Source organism: Schistocerca americana, chromosome 7 (genome assembly GCF_021461395.2).
Source record: "Schistocerca americana isolate TAMUIC-IGC-003095 chromosome 7, iqSchAmer2.1, whole genome shotgun sequence".
NCBI classification, from domain to species: Eukaryota; Metazoa; Arthropoda; class Insecta; order Orthoptera; family Acrididae; genus Schistocerca; species Schistocerca americana.
This window is the reverse complement of record NC_060125.1, coordinates 80,193,458-80,217,753: the sequence shown is the minus strand read 5'-3', so window position 1 is coordinate 80,217,753 and position 24,296 is coordinate 80,193,458. Positions and strand designations below refer to the sequence as shown.

The window sequence follows — 24,296 nt, the reverse complement described above, 5'->3', positions numbered from 1 at the left end:
AAGTTCTAGGGGACTAATGACCTCAGCAGTTGAGTCCCATAGTGCTCAGAGCCATTTGAACCAGACTTTGAAACGGCTACGACGCGTACATGTTTCTTGTAGCTACAGGCATCGCCACGGTTTCCTCATTGACGGGGACCAGCTTCATAAATTTACAGTTAAGGTCAGATAGGTTCTGCATAAGCGCTGAAGACGTTCTATTAGCGGGGAAATGGATTTAAAGGTAGTTATCAGCACACTGCAGATTTCCCGTATTATAGAAGTCCGATGAGGTTTCTGGTGAAGAAACAACACATAAAAATGATTCTCTCGTCCGTTTATTCCACCAGAGATCATGCACACAATGATAGTTTAAAGCTTGTTGTAACACAGAGAAACAAAAAAAAATGTAATTACTTCACACTTTAATTACTACTTGCAGGTTTAGTGGACAAGGGCCTTGTATGTCGCGTACATACAATGTTTCTTTTTATTTGGGTATTAATAGACAACCTAATCAGTAATCTCGAAAAATGCTAGTGTATTACTTATTCATATTTTTCCATTGGACACTACAATTACTACTACTACTACTACTGTTAATATTACACACACACACACACACACACACACACACACACACACACACACACACACACGATACAGCAGACACTACATGCACTGCACACACTATGCTGTAGATCCACTACACTGCACAAACGCTGGTCATAGCTTTTCAGTTGACATTAACACCGTAACGATATTTTGCCGTTGTACTATATGTGTTTTCCCATCTGTCCGTCCGAAAAAAAGTCAGCATCCCTCCACATGTGAATGAGATGTTTAGTTCTAGGCACGGACACAGGAGGAAATACGTTTAAATAAGTTGCATTATATTTTTACTGATTAGTGTAGAATGATAGAAATGTTAACTGTCAAATTACCCTAAATTTTTGATAATCCCTTTTCCTTGATTTATGAATAATCTTTGGCTGTATAGTATGAATTATTTAAATATTTCATTTGTGTCATTATTCGCTGGCCGGTGTTGCCGAGCGGTTCTAGGCGCTTCAGTATGGAACCGTGCAACCGCTACTGTCGCAGGTTCGAATCCCGCCTCGGGCATGGATGTGTGTGATGTCCTTAGGATAGTTAGGTTTAACTAGTTCTAAGTTCTAGGGGACTAATCACCTCAGAAGTTGAGTCCCACAGTGCTCAGAGCCATTTGCACCATTTTTTGAGCATAGTACGCAAAATACAAATTCTCTGTAATGTTTATTTAACGGTTTTGTAAAAGTCTCTATGGCAGCGCCTCCTCGTAGCTCTATACACGGCTATTGTTTTCACCTACTGCCGTTAGCGCTTCGCACTTAAAAGCTCTCAAAAAAAAAAATATCTCTGAGCGCCATGGGACTTAACTTCTGAGGTCATCAGGCCCCTAGAAAGAACTACTTAAACCTAACTAACCTAAGGACATCACACACATCCACGCCCGAGGCAGGATTCGAACCTGCGACCGTAGCTGTCGCGTGGTTACGGACTGTAGCGCCTAGACCCGCTCGGCCACCCCGGCCGGCAGCTCTCAAAAGCGGTGCCACGTGTCAGAGATCTCCTTAAGCTGACTCAACTGTGGGATTATCTTGGTGGTAAAGAACAAATGTATCAAAACCTCGTCCTTGATGCGTGATTTTTTCACGCAGCTCAGTGTTTATGAAGTCCTATCTCTTGACCTATGTGTCGTACAATGATATATTTGTGTAGGTACATTCAACGGCGTATGTGGATACCGTCTCGGGAAAATGTTGTGAATAGAGTTAGTAGCAAAGAGGTAATAAATTTAAATGTTATGTACAATGTGACACTTTTCCACGAACACCATTTTTTATGATGTTATATCTCCTGAACGGTAATAGCCAAGTGGTTCTTACCCCGACAGCGACTGTTGCCCCACAGCAGAAGAGAGTGTACCAAAATCGGTTTATGTCAGTCCACTGGTGCAGGAAGAGATGTGGAACATTCTCTGCGGTGGCAAAAGTCATGCGATGATTCCCAATACAGTGTCTGACCTGATTTTGCCCGACTTAGAGCAGCAATTTGACGTGGCATGGACTCAACAAGTCGATGGAAGTTCCCTGCAGGAATACTGAGCCGTGCAGAATCTTCAGTCCTCCATAATTGCGAGTGAGTTGCAGGTGCAGGATTTTGTTCACGATATGAGCTCTCGGTTATGCCCCATAAATGTTCGATGGGATTCACGTTGGGCAATCTGGATGGCCAAAATAGTTACTCAAATTGTTCACAGTGATCTTCAAACCAATTGTGATCAGTAGTGGTGCGATGTCATGAAATTTTTCATTCTGAACATGAAGCCCATAAATGGCCTCAGATGGTCTCAAAGTAGCCAGACATAACAATTTCCAGTGAGTGTTCGGTTCAGTTGGACCAGAGGACCCAATCCATTCCATGTAAACAGAGACCACACCGCTATGGAGTCACCAGCAGCTTGCACAGTGCCCTGTTGATAACTTGGGTCCATGGCTCTCCTGAGGTCTGCGCTGTAACCAACTGAAATCAGGACTCATCTGACCAGACCACGGTTTTCCAGTCGTCTAGAGTGCAACCGACATGGCCACGAGCTCACGAGAGGCGTTGCGGGCGATGTCGTGCTGCTAGCAAAGGCACTCGCGTCGATCGTCTGCTGCCAATTAACGCCAAATTTCTCTGCACTGTCCTAACGCATATGGTTCGTCATACCTCCCACAATGATTTCTGTTGTCTTTTCACGCTGTGTTGCTTGTTTGTTAGCACTGACAACTCTGCGCAAACTCCGGTGCTCTCGGTCGTCGGCCACTTCATTGTGCGTGGTGAGAGATAATGCCCGGAATTTGGTATGCTCGGAAGTATCTTGACACTGTGGATCTCGGTGTACGAATTCCCTAACAACTTCGGAAATGGAATGTCTCATGTATCTAGCTCCAACTACCATCCCGCGTTAAAGGGTGATAATTCCCGTCGTGCAGCCGCAATCCCATCGGGAACATTTTCACACGAATTACCTGAGTACAAATGAGAGCTTCCTCAATGCTCTGCTCTTTTACACCATGTGTACGTCATACGCTCCCCTCCTGTATATGTGCGTATTGCTGTCCCAAGCCAGCCGCGGTGCCCGAGTGGTTCAAGGCGCTTAGGTCCTGAACCGCGCTACCGCTACTATCGCAGGTTCGAATCCTGCCTCGGGCATGGATCTGTGTGATGTCCTTAGATTAGTTAGGTTTAAGTAGTTATAAGTCTAGGGGACCGATGACCTCAGATGATAAGTCCCACAGTGCTTAGAGCGATTTGAACCATTATGTTGCTGTCCCAGTACTTTTTGTCACCTAAGTGTACACACATATATACATCCATTTTTATGATATACACTATGCGCTCAAAAGTATCCGGACACCTGGCTGAAAATGACTTACAAGTTCGCGGCGCTCTCCATCGATAATGCTGGAATTCAATATGGTGATGGCCAACCCTTAGCCTTGATGACAGCTTCCAGTCTCGCAAGCATACGTTCAATCAGGTGCTGGTAGGTTTCTTGAGGAATGGCAACCCATTCTTCACGGATTGCTGCACTGAGGAGAGGTATCGATGTCGGTCGGTGAGTCCTGGCAAGAAGTCGGCATTACAAAATATCGCAAAGGTGTTCTATAGGATTCAAGTCAGGATTCTGTGCAGGCCAGTCCTTTGCATGGATGTTATTGTCGTGTAACCACTCCGCCACAGGCCGTGCATTATGAACTGGTGCTCGATAGTGCTGAAAGATGCAGTCGCCATCCCCGAATTGTTCTTGAACAGAGGGAAGTAAGAAGGTGCTTAAGACATCAATGTAGGCCTGTGCTGTGATAGTGCCACGCGAAAGAAAAAGGGGTACAAGCCCCCTCCATGAAAAACACGACCACACCGTAACACCACCGCCTCCGAATTTTACTGTTGGCACTACACACGCTGGCAAATGTCGCTTACTAGGCATTCGTCATACCCACACCCTGCCATCGAATCTCCACATTGTGTACCGTGATTCGTCACTCCACACAACTTTTACCCACGGTTCAGTCGTACAGTGTTTACGCTGTTTGCATCAAGCGAGGCGTCGTTTGGCATTCACTGGCGTGATGCGTGGCTTATGAGCAGGCGCTCGACCGTAAAATCGAAGTTTTCTCATCTCCTGCCTAACTGTCATAGTACTTGCAGTGGACCGTGATGCAGTTTGGAATTTCTGTGTGATGGTCTGGCTAGATGTCTGCTTATTACTCATTACGACCCTCTTCAAATGTCGGCGGTCTCTGTCAGTCAACAGACGAGGTCGGCCTGTACGCTTTTGTGTTGTACGGGTCCATCTCCGTTTACACTTCACTATCACGTCGGAACAGTCGAACTAAGGTTGTTTAGGAGTGTGTAAATCTCGCGCTCAGACGTACGACAACTGACACCCAATCACCTGACCACGTTCGAAGTCCGTGAGTCCCGCGGAGCGCCCCATCATGCTCTCTCATGATGTCTAATGACTACTGAGGTCGCTGATATGGAATACGTGGCAGTAGGTGGCAGCACAGTGCACCTAATCTGAAAAACTATGTTTTTGGGGTATCCAGGTACTTTTGATCACATAGTGTATATTGAATTTACTCTTTCGAACATAGTTATTTGTGTTTTCAGTTAACTGTTCCTTTGTAAATTTAGTTTGTGTGTAGAATTTGTTCCTTTATTATGAATACTGCTGTTATAATTACTGACATCCTTCTTAATGCCCATAAAAGACTGATAAATGTGTTCACATTGTACCGCAAGAATCCTCACCTATTCAGACATATCTTAATGCTTTTTTCCTACTGACAGGAGGCGGTCGCATTAAGATTCCTGAGATTGTTGACGGGAGTTACTTCATGAGAACGGATAAACAGAAACTGATGCCACAAATAGATGCTGTGTTCCTATGCTCCAGACCAAAACTGTTTAGCCGGCCGTGGTGACCAAGCGGTTAAAGGCGCTACAGTCTGGAACCGCGCGACCGCTACGGTCGCAGGTTCGAATCCTGCCTCGGGCATGGATGTGTGTGATGTCCTTAGGTTAGTTAGGTTTAAGTAGTTCTAAGTTCTAGGGGACTGATGACCTTATAAGTTAAGTCCCATAGTGGTCAGAGCCATTTGAACCAAAACTGTTTAGAAGTATTGAAGTGTAAGCCGCGTTACTTTTGCTGCTTGTATACGACTGTAAACAAGCCGTCCCTCAGCTAACAGCAGACTGATCTATAGTCAGAACTGTAGGATGATCAGAAGTTTATGTGAACTGAAAAAGAAAATGAAACTGATTCTGGTAGTGGGTGAAAATGTAAGTACTATTTTTATGACCAGTTGTGTACCGTCGTGATTGATCACTGGAAACAATATTGTCTGGTAGTCAGGATTTAGCTTTAAGAAACCGTTTCCGTAGCTAGGCTAAGCAGAATGGACCAAGATTAAGATACTACAAAATTGCTCGGGTAGAAGGGACAACAGAAAGTAGGGTTTATTACGGCGGGACAAGCAACATTTATTGAATTCTACACAGATAACCACAATCATTCCGTCTACAGGCCACATGTGGCCCATCGGGACCATCTGACCGCCGTGTCATCCTCAGTGGAGGATGCGGATTGGAGGTGCGTGTGGTCAGCACACCGCTCTCCCAGCCGTTATGATGGTATTCTTGACCGAAGCCGCTACTATTCGGTCGAGTAGCTCCTCAATTGGCATCACGAGGCTGAGTGCACCCCGAAAAATGGCAACAGCTCATGGCGGCCTGGATGGTCACCCATCCAAGTGCCGACCGCGCCCGACAGCACTTAACTCCGGTGATCTGATGGGAACCGGTGTATCCACTGCGGCAAGGCCGTTGCCTTCTACACAGATACGTGACACTATTTTGGAACGTAGACAGCAATTCTCTGTAGACAACTGCAGGAACATTGTACCAGTCATTGAGTTCCTCGAGGATAGATATCCGCTCCTTGGTCGCGGAGCCATTTGATAACCGTGTGCGAATGTCACCATCGTCGGAAAATCTCTCTTTCTACGGATGTTCTTTACACTTGCTGATGACATTGAAATAGCGTAGTGCAAAATTTGGACTTCCTGATCATTGTCACCAACGTTTGTACTGTCGTGTTCAAATTATTGGCCCCCATGTGACTACGACTGGACGGGAGATTGCATTTCGTTCACATACAGCCAGAATTTCGCTGTGAATGTGTGTACCATTTAGACGCTTTGCGCACGAGACTCGTACTGTTCAGTTTTATTCTGCTTTGGAGCATGTGTCAAGCCGGCCGGTATGACCGAGCGGTTCTAGGCGCTACAGTCTGGAACCGCGCGACCGCTACGGTCGCAGGTTCGAATCCTGCCTCGAGCATGGATGTGTGTGATGTCCTTAGGTTAGTTAGGTTTAAGTAGTTCTAAGATCTAGGGGACTGATGACTTCAGATGTTAAGTCCCATAGTGCTCAGAGCCATTTGAACCATTTGAGCATGTATCAAGTTTCCGCGCCATATCACTTTGTATGCACCTGTTATCCGTAATGACGCAGAACTGTGTCTGCACAAGGCCCAGGACGTGCACTCTCTTCTGACAGTGTGGCACTCCTGTTTCCTTTACGACCTTAGCGGGAGACTACAAACGTAACTTCCTTTCTGAAGTATATGAAGATGGTACCTGTTCTCTCAGACATGTCCGAAAGAACAGATACCATAGGTGAACATGCAGCGCTGTAGAATGAAATGATACTTAAATCAAGACCCTATGCTGTCGACAGACGTTGATATACATCAACGGGGACAGTTGAAAATGTGTGTCCCGACCGGAACTCTTACGGGACTCGATAAGATTGTCTGCCGCGAGTAATGAGTGTAACGGGCAGGGGCACTACGAATGAAGTGTGTAGACATTAAATTGGGAATGTGGGTCTCACGGGGAGCGTGCAACGGATAAATTCCTGCAGTCGTACTATCCTCTGTGCCCTCGGTGGCTCAGACAGAGAGAGCATCTGCCATGTAAGCAGGAGATCCCGGGTTCGCGTCCCGGTCGGGGCACGCATTTTCAACTGTCCCCGTCGATGTATATCAACGCCTGTCGACAGTGTAGTGTCTTGATTTAATTATCATTCCTTTCTTAAGTTCCTCTGCGGTTTGTCGATGAACCGATCGAAGCAAATCAGTTTCACGACGTCGCAGTTTTTACAAAGCACGCACGACACAACTGTAAAGTGGTGTAAATACCTTTAAGAGCTCGTATTGATGTTGAGAAAGAGGTTTATTTACAAATCTTCAACGCAATAGTGGCCCAGTGAATCCAAATTCGGAAGATGTGTAGAAACAAGTGATCAGGGGTTTACGTTCGCAGACAAATGACGTTCACGCTTGCCCAACAAGTCCCTCTAGTTTGTCACCAGGACGGTCATTGTCACGGCGCCCGCAATTAAAAAAGTGCAAACAGCAAAGCAAGTGAGAGTATGATCGTTCACGTCAAATGTCGAAATGCCACCTTACGACTGTGTTCGAACAGGTAGAAGTATACTTCTCTGAGAAAAGGTTTTGCCATATTTTATCATTTAAACTATAACTGGAACAACAGACCAAGGATCCGAACTAATTTAAGGAAAACACGTGGAAGGGTGGCCCAAATTGATGCGTCATTTATCATTCCCAAACGAACATTTTTGTTTAGTAACAATTCTATCATAAAGCAACTGACAGTTACCAATACTCTTGCCAAATTAATACAAATAGTTAAGGTTTTTAAACTAATATCACACTGCATAAGGATGTTTGCATTATACATAAAGTTACAAATGGTACTCGAAGAACACGTTGGTTGTGAATACAGTGGTGACTCGATTACAAACAGTTAATTGATTAAGTAAACCTGCGGCGGCACTCCGTCCCCGCGACTAGATTCACAACTGTGGGCTGATCCCACAACACGACTTGAACATAAGTTCAACAAACGTTAAATAAAAAAAACTAAAATGCTTATATACTAGCGAGCGCATTGAAAATCACGACTCTTTGGCGCCATAAGACAATGTTATTCTGCTCCCACATAGACAAGATACGATCAAGCCGGCGAAAGGCTACCCATGTGCAAAAACGGAAGCAAGTAGTGATACCTCACTGATGCGCCACAAGGCTGTTACATATAAATCAAGTACTTAAACAAACTACATGGCCTCTAAAACACTATTAAAATGATAATGAAAATTAAACTCTTATTTTTTTAAAGAAAGCAAGACACTCAGTGCTCAGTTTGCCCAAAGGATTTTATCACACGCTCGCAGAGACCTTACAGTAATGTAAACACTGAGTAAATTACTTCCCCAAAATCACTGAAGTCAGGTGCTAATCCGGAAACACCCCCGCCGTGGTACGATACCAAAAGAATGGCAAGAAACTACTGTGCTTGAGGCTGGAACGAGAGATCTGCAAACAGCGTGCGACTTGCCAACTGGTACCATGTCGAGAAAGACGCCGGAGCAGAAGGGAAACTCGTCCCTATCCCGGACCAGCAGAACAGCAAAGCGTCATCCACTGCCAATACAAGCCTGTCAACATATACTAAACAACAAACAGCAAACAGGTTTGATGGAAATTAACATACGCACCAATATTTAAGCGGGCACAAGAATATAATCTTCATAAAAACAAACTATTAAAACTCTAGTATAGGAGCGGCTTCTTCATAAATATTCCAAGTTAACCTTCAATCAATAACAATAAACGATGTACAAAGTCATTTAAAAGAATAATTGCATAATAATTCAAATAATATTAAATAATTCAAAGTGTACCTTTACTGGGGCCTGTTAGAAATTAATAAACACTGTAATTGGGATACGCACCAAATGGGACATGGCCGATTAAAATGTATTCCTATAACCCGAACACGAACGGCCATAAGGTCAACAACAAATAGAAATTATAATCAGTAGTATCGAATACCAAATGATAACAAACATTGATTTCAAGTATCAAATCAACAATGCAAAATACTAGCTTCGCGCCTTCTTTCGACTTACGTCTTTCAGTGCTCTGTCAAACTCTCCACGCAGTATCACATCTCCCATTTCATCTTCATCTACCTCCTCTTCCATTTCCATAATATTGTTCTCAAGTACATCATCCCTGTATAGACCCTCTATATACTCCTTCCACCTTTCTGCTTTCCCTTCTTAGCTTAGACCTGGGTTTCCATCTGAGCTCTTGATATTCATACAAGTGGTTCTCTTTTCTCCAAAGGTCTCTTTAACTATCGTGTAGGCAGTATCTATCTTATCCCTGGTGAGATAAGCCTCTACATCCTTACATTTATCCTCTAGCCATCCCTGCTTAGCTATTTTGCACTTCCTGTCGATCTCATTTTTGAGACGTTCCTTTTTGCCTGCTTCACTTACTGTATTTTTATATTTTCTCCTTTCATCAATTAAGTTCAATATTTCTTCTGTTACCCAAGATTTCCAGTAGCCCTCGTCTTTTTACCTACCTCATCCTCTGCTGCCTTCACTATTTCACCCCTCAAAGCTACCCATTCTTCTTCTATTGTATTTCTTTCCCCCATTCGTGTCAGTTGTTCCTTCATGCTCTCCCTGAAACTCTGTACAACTTCTGGTTTAGTCAGTTTATCCACATCCCATGTCCTTAAATTCCCACCTTTTTTCAGTTTCTTCAGTTTTAATCTACAGTTCATAACCAATAGATTGTGGTCAGAGTCCACATCTACCCCTAGAAATGTCGTACAATTTAAAACCTGGATCTTAAATCTCTGTCTTACCATTATATAATCTATCTGAAACCTGTCAGTATCTCCAGGCTTCTTCCATGTATACAACCTTCTTTTATGATTCTTGAACCAAGTATTAGCTATGATTAAGCTGTGCTCTGTGCAAAGTTCTACCAGGCGGCTTCCTCTTCCATTTCTTCCCCCCAATCCATATTCACCTACTACGATTCCTTCTCTCCCTTTTTCCTTTTACTGAATTCCAGTCGTCTCCCATAACTATTAAATTTTCGTCTCCTTTCACTATCTGAATAATTTATTTTATTTCATCATACACTTCTCCAATTTCTTCGTCATCTGCAGAGCTAGTTGGCATATAAACTTGTACTAATGTAGTAGGTGTGGGCTTCGTGTCTATCTTGGCCACAATAATGCGTTCACTATGCTGTTTGTAGTAGCTTACCCGCACTCCTATGTTTTTACTCATTGTTAAACCTACTCCTGCATTACCCCTATTTGATTTTGTATTTATAGCCCTGTATTCACCTGACCAAAAGTCTTGTTCCTCCTGCCACCGAAGTTCACTAATTCCCACTATTTCTAACTTTAACCTATCCATTTCCCTTTTAAATTTTCTAACCTACCTGCCCGATTAAGAGATCTGATATTTCACGCTCCAATCCGTAGAACCCCAGTTTTCTTTCTCCTGATAACGACGTCCTCTTAAGGGCCATACCAATAAATCGCCCCAGGAAGGGCCATACGGTCTACAACAAATAGAAATTACAGTCAGTAGTATCGAATACCCAATGATAACAAACATTGATTTCAAGTATCAGATTAACATTGCAAAATACTAGCCTGGCGCTTACAGAAACCAATACAGCCCAAGAAGGGTTCACTGAAATGCATAAAGGAACCGGATTCCTGGCCGGCTGACACCGGCACAGAATTAACAGTAAGTACGGTATTTACTGAACAGTCCTCATACATAATTTCAACAAAATTTGAAGGAGGCCAATAGCCTCAGATCTCCAGGTAGGTGCCGGATAATGCTGCCCTCCCGCTCGTTGTTGAGTGTATCTCGGTGTATTTAGCGCTTTAGCATCAGCAACAAATTATCCTGAGTTAATAACGAGCATAAAAACCGATTTAGGGATTAGTGAATACAAGGTTGTCGTAGCGAGATTGAATACTGTAATCACCAAATTCTCGAAAAATAAGCGAAAAATATACCTATTCAAAAAATCAGATAAAAATTCACTTGACGCCTTCCTGAGAGACAATTTCCACTCATTCCAAATCAATAATATAAGTGTAGACCAGATATGGCTTAGATTCAAAGAAATAGAATCGGCAGCAATTGTGAGATTTATACCAAATAAATTAACAAACGACGGAGCTGATCCTCCTTGGGACACAAAACGGGTTAGAACACTGTTGCAGAAACAAAGAAACAAACATGCCAAATTTAAACAAACGCAAAATCCCCAAGATTGGCTATCATTTACAGAAGCTCGAAATTTAGTGCGGAATTCAATACGAGATGCCTATAACAGTTTCCACAATGAAAGTTTGTCTCGAAACCTGGCAGAAAATCCAAAGAGATTCTGGTCGTATGTGAAGTATGTTAGGGGCGAGAAACAATCAATGCCTTCTCTGCACAATAGCAGTAAAGATGCTATCGAAGACAGTGCTGTCAAAGCAGAGTTATTAAACACAACCTTCCGAAATACATTCACAAAAGAAGACGAAGTAAATATTCCAGAATTCCAATCGAGATCAGCTACCAACATGAGTAACGTAGAAGTAAATATCCTCGGAGTAGTGAAGCAACTTAAATCACTTAATAAAAGCAAGTCTTCTGGTCCAGACTGTATACCAATTAGGTTCCTTTCGAAGTATGCTCATGCATTACCTCCATACTTAACAATCATATACAGTCGTTCCCTCGACGAAATATACGTACCCAAAGACTGGAACGTTGCACAGGCCACACCAATATTCAAGAAAGGTAGTAAGAGTAATCCACTAAATTACAGGCCCATATCGTTAAAGTCGATATGTAGCAGGGTTTTAGAACATATATTGTGTTCGAACATTATTAATTACCTCGAAGGAAACGGTCTATTGACACACAGTCGACATGGGTTTAGAAAACATCTTTCCTGTGAAATACAACTATCTCTTTATTCATATGAAGTGTTGAGTGCTATTGACAAGGGATTTGAGATCGATTCCGTATTCATGGATTTCCGGAAGGCAGTACCACACAAGCGACTCGCGTCTCAGTTATCTAACTGGATTTGTGATTTCCTGTCAGAGAGGTCACAGTTCGTAGTAACTGACTGAAAGTCATCGAGTAAAACAGAAGTGATTTCTGGCCGAAGTGGCCGTGCGATTAAAGGCGCTGCAGTCTGGAACCGCAAGCCCGCTACGGTCGCAGGTTCGAATCCTGCCTCGGGCATGAATGTTTGTGATGTCCTTAGGTTAGTTAGGTTTAACTAGTTCTAAGTTCTAGGGGACTAATGACCTCAGCAGTTGAGTCCCATAGTGCTCAGAGCCATTTGAACCACTTGGCGCTCCCAAAGATAGTGTTATAGGCCCTTTGGTGTTCCTTATCTATATAAACGATTTTGGAGACAATCTGAGCAGGGGTCTTCGGTTGTTTGCATATGGCGCTGTCGTTTGTCTACCAATGAAGTCATCAGAAGACCAAAATATACTGCAAAACGATTTAGAAAAGATATCTGAATGGTGCGAAAAGCGTCAGTTGACTAAATAACGAAACGTGTGGGGTCATCCACATGAGTGCTAAAACTTCGGTTACATGGTAAATCAGTCTAATCTAAATGCCGTAAATCCAACTAAATACCTAGGTACTACAATTACGAACAACTTAAATTGGCAGGAACACATAGAAAACGTTGTGGGGAAGGCTAACCAAAGACTGCGTTTTATTGGCAGGACACTCAGAAAATGTAACAGACCTACTAAGGAGACTGCCTAAACTACGCTTGTCCATCCTCTTTTAGAATACTGCTGCGCGGTGTGGGATCCTTACCAGATAGGACTGACGGAGTACATCAAAAAGTTCAAAGAAAGGCAGCTCGTTTTGTTTTATCGCGAAATAAGGGATAGAGTGTCACATAAATGATACAGGACTTGGGCTGGACATTATTAAAATAAAGGCGTTTTTCTTTGGGACGGAACGTTCTCACGAAATTACAATCACCAACATTCTCCTCCGAATGCGAAAATATTTTGTTGTCACCAACCTACATAGGGAGGAACGATCACCAAGGTAAGATAAGGGAAATCAGAGCTCGTACGTAAAGATGTAGATGTTCATTCTTTCTGCGCTATGCGAGATTCGAATAATAGATAATCGTGAATGTTGTTCAATGAACCCTCTGGCAGGCACTTAAGTGCGATTTGCAGAGTATCCATATAGATGTAGATGTAGATGTAGATGTAACTGATCCAGTACTTAACCACGTTGCACGTGACGAGAGCCGCCCGTTAAACTCGCCGATAGCAACGATCAACGCTGCAGGAAAACGCAGGCCTCCAGAGCCCAACGATGAACGGTTTCAACTCGCTGCAGTCGTCAGGACGCCGAGCACTCAGACACACCCGTCCAGCTCTGTGTCCCACACACCAGTCACTACCACACAGCCCCAAAGGAAACACATAACTAAGCAAAGGTAATAGGACGAGGGCCAGAACCAATGGAACGGGGGCGCAGGTGGCGACTATTGGACTGCTCACCCGTCGTCACAGAAGCCCCCAAGGTTAAACGGCAGTAATGCAAGGGTGGAACTACATGCTAAATGAGGATCATACATAACAACGACTTCGTGGAGACCCACGGACGAATAGTTCCACATTGTTGCCATTATACTAGGAAATTTCATCTATATCGGAAGTTCGGCTCTCCCTTTTGCGCCTCAGCGGGGCCATGGATTTTATTGAATCGTTCGGCATTATATGGAAACCTGTAGTGTCTCGGACGCATAACTGTCAGCAGTGAACGCCAAATGTCAAAGTGTAGTGTTTTCGGGTGACTGTCACGACTACCTCTCGTAAAGTGATCCCTGCATTGATGTTCGGCGCTGCAGTGGTGGCTACAGTGTGTCTGCAGAGCGGCGCAGCGGGCGAAGCCAAGGGCGAGAGTGTGGCGGATGCAACATGTGATCTCAAGTCATAAGAAGTGATGGCTGAACAACAACCATAACATGAACAATGTTTTAGGGCCCGAGGCAATGCCCCCGCTTTCAGACAATTGGCTTTACGAAGAACTGGACAACTGCTTCTCTGACTAACACGTGTATGGATTACGATGTGCGATGAAAATGTACACTAATGGCCATTAAAATTGCTTTGCCACGGAGATGACGTGCTACAGGCGCAAAATTTAACCGACACGAAGAAGATTCTGTGATATGCAGATGATTAGCTTTGCGGAGCATTCACACAAGGTTGGCGCCGGTGGCGACACCTTTAACGTGCTGACATGAGGAAAGTTTCCAACCGATTTCTCATACACAAACAGCAGTTGACCGGCGTTGCCTATTGAAACGTTGTTGTGATGCCTCGTGTAAGGAGGAGAAATGCGTACCATCACGTTTCCGACTTTGATAAAGGTCGGACTGCAGCCTATCGAGATTGCGATTTATCGTATCGTGACAGTGTTGCTCGCGTTGCTAGAGATCCAATGACTGTTAGCAGAATATGAAATCGGTGGGTTCAGGAGGGTAATACGGAACGCCGTGCTGGATCCCAACGGCCTCGTATTACTAGCAGTCGAGATGACAGGCATCTTATCCGCATGGCTGTAACGGATCGTGCAGCCACGTCTCGATCCCTGAGTCAACAGATGGGGACATTTGCAAGACAACAACCATCTGCACGACCAGTTCGACGACGTTTGCAGCAGCATGGACTATCAGCTCGGAGACCATGGCTGTGGTTACCCTTGACGCTGCATCACAGACAGGAGCGCATGCGATGGTGTACTCAACGACAAACCTGGGTGCACGAATGGCAAAACGTCATTTTTTCGGATGAATCCAATTTCTGTTAACAGCATCATGATGGTCCCGTCCGTGTTTGGCGACATCGCGGTGAACGCACATTGGAAGCGTGTATTCGTCATCACCTTACTGGTGTATCACCCGGCGTGATGGTATGGGGTGCCATTGGTTACACGTCTCGCTCACCTCTTGTTCGCATTGACGGCACTTTGAACAGTGGGCATTACATTTCAGATGTGTTACGACCAGTGGCTCTACCCTTCATTCGATCGCTGAGAAACCCTACATTTCAGGAGGATAATGCTCGACCGCATGTTGCAGGTCCTGTACGGGCCTTTCTGAATACAGAAAATGTCCGACTGCTGCCCTGGCTAGCACATTCTCCGGATCTCTCACCAACTGAAATGTCTGGTCAATGGTGGTCGAGCAAGTGGCTCGTCACAATACGCCACTCACTACTATTGATGAACTGTGGTATCGCGTTGAAGCTGCATGGGCAGCTGTACCTGTACACGCCATCCAAGCTCTGTTTGACTCAATCCCAGGCGTATGAAGGCCGTTATTACGACCAGAGGTGGTTGTTCTGGGTACTAATTTCTCAGTATCTATGGACCCAAATTGCGTGAAAATGCAATCACATGTCAGTTCTAGTATATTTGTCCAATAAATACCAGTTTATCATCTGCATTTCTTCTTGGTGTAGCAGTTTTAATGGCCAGTAGTGTAGATTGACGGGCATAGCGGAAACACTAGAGACCTCTGTATCTTTTTGCAGAAGAGAGCGAGAGGCCCAAAATTTCCTAATTTGCTTTGAGTTAAAAACTCAAGAAATTGTAAAAAGTCGTTTTCGAAAAGTTATTCATACCGAACTCTCTTTGATGCACAACTTTGCTTACCGAAGTATTTTGTTGACCACCGAAACAAAGTACATGGCGATTATAATTAAAATGCAGTTACTCATGAGTTCCAGTGTGGGGCGTAATTTTTGTACGGCAGTGGAAGATGGTAGATATTCTAATACGTTAATGCAAAACCGATTTGTCATGAAAAAATTAGTTAATTTAGGAGAAAGTTGGAAATACGATGATGTGAATGCAAGAAAGACGTGTAGAAATGTCTCCATATATAATTCATTAGAATTGGACGTGGGCAGAATATTTCCTGCAAGTGAAGAAGCCATAATGTTGATCTTACTATTCAGTGTCGTTTACGTAATTCGTTCCGTATGAGCACGAGAGAAGTCAACGAATGCTGCATTCGTAAAAGGACGTGATCAACATTTGCTTTCAGGAGGTTTGGTGGAACGTGGGGATTGTGTTCCTGTATAGTGCCCCTCAGATGAGATAGCGACCAAACTTGTCCCTGGTAAACGCCTTCTGTTAGATATCCCCAGAGCCATTCATATCAGGTGCTCTTGCAGGTTTTGCATCTGGAAAACCTCTCCAGATAACACGTTCGTGGAGTTTGCATTAAGCAGATCCATCATTGGGCGAGTCGCACGAGGTGCTGCTCCATGTTGTATGAAAACAGTGGTTTCCACACAGTTGCGATTCCAAAGATGGCTGGTTCAAATGGCTCTGAACACTATGGGACTTAACCACTGAGGTCATCAGTCCCCTAGAACTGAGAACTACTTAAACCTAACTAAGGACATCACACACATCCATGCCCGAGGCAGGATTCGAACCAGCGGCCGTAGTGGTCGCGCGGTTCCAGACTGAAGCGCCTAGAACCGCTCGGCCACTCCGGCCGGCTCCAAAGAAGGAATCGTGTGATGTACAATGAGATCTCGATAGCGTGACGTCAAGGTACACTTGACAATTACTCCCCCCCACCCTTACCGGGATAGGACGCCGTTCTGTCCCAGGTGCCACACCAAGTACACGCGTGTTTTCAGATATCATTATCGTCTTCTTTACATCATTTAATGACCTCTCCTCTGATCTTTCAGTTGGTGATATTCTCTCAATACAGCACCGTAATTCTGCCTTTCTTATAAAATAGTTTCACTAAGAGCGCACGGTCTTTCATGTTTATGGCCAAACTGTTCACTCATGTAATGGCTCGTGAAATGACAGAGTAGATGTCATACCAACATACAAACAATGTGCATTGTCGGATTTGCGCCTGGTGGCCACATTTGGAACAATTTTTTTCCAGTGTAAATCGGTTCAGCAGTAACGCATTAGCACGTCTCCCAGTTTCGCTGCCATCCGGTAATGACAGCGCACCTGGATCTTCCTGAGAAGTTACACTTTAGTTATAACACCCGGTAGTATTGCAATGAGCTGAATCGCTGCCTTAGTAGGACGTGATAAGTTGAGATTGTTTCACAGACGGGAAAACTTCACGTCTTCCTAAAAAATTACCACAACACATTCTAATTTCAGTCATGAAAACCACGGAATAATGTTGATAGAGAGGTAAAACTTGACACACATGCTTGGAATGACATGGAGTTTTATTAGAACAAAAAAAAAAAAAAAAAAAAAAAAAAGTATTGCTAGACGCGTGAAAGATCTCTTGCGCGCGTCGTTTGGTGATGATCGTGTGCTCAGTCGCCACTTTCGTCATGCTTGGCCTTCCAGGTCCCCAGACCTCAGTCCGTGCGGTTATTGGCTGTGGGGTTACCTGAAGTCGCAAGTGTATCGTGATCGATCGACATCTCTACGGTTGCTGAAAGACAACATCCGACGCCAATGCCTCACCGTAACTCCGGACGTGCTTTACAGTGCTGTTCACAACATTATTCCTCGACTAGAGCTATTGTTGAGGAATGATGGTGGAAACATTGAGCATTTCCTGTAAAGAACATCATCTTTGCTTTGCCTTACTTTGTTATGCTAATTATTGCTATTCTGATCAGATGAAGCGCCATCTGTCGGACATTTTTTGAACGTTTGTATTTTTTTGGTTCAAATAAAACCCCATGTCATTCCAAGTATGTGTGTCAATTTGTACCTCTCTATCTACATTATTCCGTCATTTATTCAGTTTTCAAATTTATACTGACTTTTTGATCACCCGGTATTCCTGGCGTGTTCGGAGATACAGTGCAGATATAGTTCATGCGCACGTTTCAGATTTTTTACGTAAATTTAGTAACACATAGAGATTTTGAAGAAATTTTTTCTATAGTTGGAGGGAGCGATAGGTTGACGTCGCAAATATGGAGCTTAACGTGTTAACACTGGCGCTGAGAATTGTGTTTCTCGCTATCGGGCGGTGCGCGTATTCATGCATACCTTCCGTGTGGCCCCGCCCCCGCTGCTTCTCCTGTTTCTCTCGTTGCATACCTTAGGCTCTTATTTTAATATACTGACCTTTTATTTCAAGACAACGAGACATCACATAAATTAATCACGGATATTGAGATATCTCATTTATTCAGAAAGTTATCTCCTTGAATGGACGCACAAAATTATCATCATAGCTCTTCTTGGCACCTGGCTGATAGGTAATACATCGTACACTTTTGCGTTGACAGTAGCATACTTGCAGGTCCGTGCATGAAGCACCGGTGGCACCTGCCACTTGATGGGACGCTCCGGCGGGAGCCAATAGCTGCATGCGCCGGCCTCAGAGTGTCAAACAGCTCAGGTCAATTACGTGCGGATTTCATACTGTAAGTATGGCCAAGAGAAGTCTACTAATATCAAATACCGGCCTTAATTTGAGGAAGAAATTTCTGAGGATGTACGTCTGGAGTACAGCATTGTATGGTAGTGAAACATGGACTGTGGGAAAACCGGAACAGAAGAGAATCGAAGCATTTGAGATGTGGTGCTATAGACGAATGTTGAAAATTAGGTGGACTGATAAGGTAAGGAATGAGAAGGTTCTACGCAGAATCGGGGAGGAAAGGAATATGTGGAAAACAGTGATAAGGAGAAGGGACAGGATGATAGGACATCTGCTAAAACATGAGGGAATCACTTCCATGGTACTAGAGGGAGCTGTAGAGGGCAAAAACTGTAGAGGAAGACAGAGATTGGAATACGTCAAGCAAATAATTGAGGACGTAGGTTGCAAGTGCTATTCTGAGATGAAGAGGTTAGCACAGGAAAGGAATTCAGGAATTCGTGGCGGGCCGCATCAAACCAGTCAGTAGACTGATGACCGAAAAAAAAAAAAAGTCGTCCTACACTAAGAATAATACACGACAGGAGTGGCTCGCTGTCAGGATATGTTCCGTTGTTCCGTCATTCGTGCAGACAAGGTATGGGTAACAAGTGCGCCACAGTGCGACGGCGCGGCAGCTGGAAACTTGCTGCAGACTTCCAGTACGTGAGACAGTACGGTTCTCGTGGGCAGACTGTCTAAACTGTACATAGACTAGCGGTTCGGACCGGCTTCGCACGGTTAGCATTAAATATGTACGGCCAGACGACTTGACAGGCGCAGCGTATTTCGTTTGCGGGGCACGAATGAAATTATTCGCACAACAACGTTATGCAAGTCAGTATCATCCCTTTAATATAGTGCACGCGATTTAAACAGCGCATGGCAGGAAAGTTGCCTGGAGGCATGAATATTGTGTGTTCCATACTGAATTGGCGTTCGGAGTAACTTCTCACGGCAGTAATGTGATGCAAGTAATGTGCGTACAGCCAACGTAGATACTGTGTGGGAATCAAGAGTGTACATGCGTCTGAGTGATCCGGTATTTATCGGAAGCAGGCTGAGGTGGCACAAATAAAATGAGAAAATAAAATAAACACGCATGAAGTACATGTTTATGTCGCGTTACAGCTTAGTGAAGCTTAGAACGCACTGCGATGCACTTTTGAGACTAGTTGCAACTATACTTTGTCGTGGGCCCTTTATGGGCTGACTTCTCATCGTGCCATGCCGAGAATCGTGTCCGCAGCTCGTGGTCGTGCGGTAGCGTTCTCGCTTCCCACGCCCGGGTTCCCGGGTTCGATTCCCGGCGGGGTCAGGGATTTTCTCTGCCTCGTCACGACTGGGTGTTGTGTGTTGTCCTTAGGTTAGTTAGGTTTAAGTAGTTCTAAGTTCTAGGGGACTGATGACCACAGATGTTACGTCCCATAGTGCTCAGAGCCATTTGAACCATTTTGAACCGAGAATCGTGCCCATATCTACGTTTGTATCAAGGGAGGCGGAAAGCTGAATCACATGCAGCCCTGCTGAATGTGAGAACTGTATGTAATGGAAGCAAAGTTCCTGAAGTACTTTTTCGGAATCCGTTTTAGTTGAAGCATAAAAATGAAACGCATCTTATCCCGGATTCGCATGTTTCTTCGCTATGCAATTGTTATCAAACGAATGCTGGTACACTAGTTCTTAAAAAGATTTTATTATTTCAAATTATGAGTCTCAGATTACATGGTAAGACGTTCATCTTTTAGTTATTGTTCATATTAATTAGAATAGTTGAATGTCGAGTAACTCACTGCCCATTGTTCGACGCATCTGTCGTGAAATTAGAGTGAACATGGCGACTGCAAATGTGAGGAAAGCAAAACGTTACTGTCTGAAATACTTTGAAAAGTGTTGCCAATAGAGATTCTGTAACCTCCCGACTATATTTTTTTCTGAATGAAATTAAGTCCAACTTTACTTCCCACTCTATAAAAAGTCTACATATTATCAAAAGTATGTACTCGCAATCTTTTATCCGACTCAAACTCATAAGCTATGCTTTGACAAAACAAAACCTGCTGTGAACTGACGTTAACCGATCTGAATAAAACTTCTCTTTATATTAGATACGCAACTGAAGTAAAACAATTATCTGACCCTAATACAAATTTCCACTTACATCGCGTCTTGACAACATTGTAGCAGATTTCTCGAAAGCAAAACAGCAAACAACAAGCAGGCAACGACTAAGCTACATATTTATTTTCAAGTAAATATTCAAGCTGAAACTTCGTGGCGGATTAAAACTTTGTGCCGGACCGGTACTCGAACTCGGAACCTTTGCCTTTCGCGGGGAAGTGCTCTACAATCTACAGAGTGAAAATTTCATTCTGGATACATCCCCCAGGCTATGGCTAAGCCATGTCTTCGCAATATCCTTTCTTCCAGGAGTGCTATTGCTACAAGTTTCGCAGCAGAGTTTTCTGAAGTTTGGAAGGTACCTGACGAGGTACTGGAAGAAGTAAAGCTGTGAGGACGGGGTGTGACTCTTGCTTGGGTAGCTCAGATGGTAGAGCACTTGCCCGCGAAAGGCAAATGTGCCGAGTTCGAGTCTCGGTCCGCCACACAGTTTTAATCTGCCAAGAAGTTTCATATCAGCGCAGAGTTAAAATTTAATTCTGGAAATATTCAAACTGTTGCATACCACATTGTGGACTGTGGTAATGCGTAATGATAAACAGCTGGATGGGAAGAGTAACTATTCGTGTGAGTTGGCCGGTGTGGCCGAGCGGTTGTAGGCGCTTCAGTCTGGAACCGCGCGACCACTACGGTCGCAGGTTCTAATGGGTATGTGTGATGTCCTTAGGTTGGTTAGGTTTAAGTAGTTCTTAGTTCTAGGCGACTGTTGACCTCATATGTTAAGTCCCATAGTGCTCAGAGCCGTTTCAACCATTTAAACTATTCGCGTGAAATGATATTCCAAGACAACGATTTTAGAATGAATTATGTGTCCAAAAATACAGAATAGAACTTCGTGTGGGCCTCACACATGACATTGGCCCGAACAGTATTATACTTAACACTGCAACAACGATTTAAGAAGGGTGCAATGTTAGCAGAAAATTTCCATAAAAATCAAATAGCTTAATATGTCAGTGCATGACTCAGGTAAGTTTGTGGGGTCTTCCTCTCAGCTATGAGCAAGTGAACAATGTTAACTAGCTGCCAATAATCATTTCTACAAATTAGGTGCGAGGTGCGCAGTGCTGGAGTCATATACAGGGTGGTCCATCTGAAGTTTCGGATGAGATTATCTCGAAAACTATACAACGGGTAAAAATAATGGGTATGACAAGTTATTAAGCTCAAAGGGGGACATCAAATGATACTACACGTGACCTCCAGCCCCCAACCCCTTGGGTGGGGTGGGGGGCAACTTTTAAATCTTAAATGGAAACACCTATTTCTTATTGCAGATTCGGATTCTCTATAAAAAATTAATCAAGTTTTGTCAGAAACATTTTTTAAACCATTGACAGATGGCGCTGAAGTGGAGAAAATGTAAAATTGGGGAAGAACACTGATTTATTTATAATTATCCTAGAAAGTCGCATCAAATCGATATAAAATGTGCACCAAATTCTTTCGTTACGCCAAATTAAGCTATTTTTGGACAAAATGTACTGCATCCTACTTTTAGCGTTACCCAGGAACAACGACATGGACATAGTAGAATGATTTTCTTATGGTGTGCTTCATTAGTTTGAGTCCCCTTGCCTCTCACACGTTGGGGTGCTTAATTAGTGTGAGTCCCCTTGGCTCTCACATGTTAAGGTGCTTCATTAGTGAGAGTCCCTTTGCCTCTCACAGTTTTGGGTGCTTAATTTATGAAATTAGCCACGAAGGAATTGTTCAAAATTATCTCCATTTGCTTCAAGGCATAAGTCAATCGTGTGCGAAATTTGTCCACAGTTTTGAGCAGCACATCCCGTTGTATGGCTGTACGCGCTCTTCGAATGCGTTGTTCCATATCGTTGCGGGTTGCGGGCTGTTTTTCATAAAGAATATTTCTTTTAAATAACTCCACAAGAAAAGATCAGAAGATGTTAAGTCTATTGAACGTGGAAACCACTGAATTGGTCCGCCGCATCCTATTCACTGACCAGGGTACCGTAAATTTAAACGTTCCGCACATTTTTAGCATAATGGGGACCTACTCCGTCCCGTTGGAGCCACATTCATTGCCTAGTTTCTACATCAACATCTTCCATTATCTCCAACAAATCATCGCAGAGAAGATGTAAATAAGATTCCCCAGTAATATTTCGGTCAAAAAAATGCGGTCCTATCACGTAACCGTTTAAATTCCACACCAGACCATTAACGACCTTTTGTGTTGATTGTCAACGGGTCTGTGCCAGTGTGGATTGACAGAGGACTAATAATGACAATCATGACGATTTAATTCGCCATTGTTTTGGAATGTGGCTTCATCGGTGAACATAACGTATCTAAAAAAAATCATTGTCACCTCTTATCATTTCCAAGGCCCGTTGGCAGAAATGCACTCGTATTTGCATATCTTTCGGCGTTAATGCCTGCGTCAGTGTGATACGATACGCATGAAATTTATGTGCCTTCAAAATCCTCAAAACAGTTGATTTCGGTATTCCAGTTTGTCTCTGAATCACACGAGTACTAATTTGGGGATCCAGTTGAACACAGGCAAGAACGGTAAGTGTACGAGCGTCATTTTCATTATATTCGCGTGACGAGGTGGACGGTGCATGTATCCATTTAGAGCTAGTTGAGTGAAATTTAGAATAATGTTTTCACTTGGATGTCGTCTGTTTTGGAAACGATCGGCATACAATTACGCAGCTGCAGCGTAATTGTTATGGCATTCGCCTAAAATTAACATCGTATCAACAATCTCTGTGCCGGCCGCGGTGGTCTAGTGGTTCTAGGCGCGCATTCCGAAACCGTGGGGCTGCTACGGTCGCAGGTTCGAATCCTTTCCTCGGGCATGGATGTGTGTGATGTCCTTAGGTTAGTTAGGTTTAATTAGTTCTAAGTTCTAGGGGACTTATGACCAAAGCAGTTGAGTCCCATAGTGCTCAGAGCCATTTGAACCATTTGAACAATCTCTGTAGAAGGATAGTGAGCCATGTTTCGCAAAAGAATAGTTTACTTTCGTCAGTTGATGTTTACGATTCACAATCTGAAAGTGAAGTGACGTCTGATCGCATTGCACCGATCTTTATAATGAGCCATAGTTCTCATTTTGGCAACGGTTGCGCCACAGTCGAGTGAGTAATGCAATTATGAAGAGTTCCCTAACAAAATTTTAATACCATTCCGCCTCCCTCCATCAAAAACTGAGGCGGGTAGCATACATTGTGTAAAAAAAAAGCTTGATTTGGCGTAATGAAAGAATTGGTGCACATTTTGTATCGATCTGATGCGCCCTTCTCGGATCATTCTAAATAAATCAGATTTTTTCCCCAATTTTAACGTTTCTCGATTTCAGCGTCGTCTGTCAATGGTTCAAAAAATATTTCAGACAAAACTTGATTACTTTTTTATGTAGAATCCGAATCTGCAATAAGAAATTGGAATTTCAATTTAAGATTTAAAAGTTGCCGCCCACCCCACCAAAGGGGGCCGTGGCAGGGGTTCACGTGTAGTATCATTTGATGTTCCCCTTTGAGTTTACGAACTAATCTTACTCACTATTTTTACCTGATCTATAGTTTTCGAGATAGTTTCATCCGAAACTTCACATGGACCACCCTGTATCTGTAATCAACACAGAACTACTGAACGCGTCCATCACCTACCATACTTCAACTACGATTGTATGAGATTGCACAGAGGTTGAAACTTT

The 24,296-nt window shown here is 43.6% G+C and overlaps 1 protein-coding gene and 1 pseudogene across 1 annotated transcript in view; one reads left to right on the top strand and one right to left on the bottom strand.

Moving 5' to 3' along the window:
* LOC124622728 (semaphorin-2A-like) overlaps positions 1–24,296 on the top strand; it is a 329,443-nt gene that overhangs the window by 117,317 nt on the left and 187,830 nt on the right. The window lies entirely within an intron of this gene.
* LOC124623290 lies at positions 5,786–5,903 on the bottom strand (annotated as a pseudogene).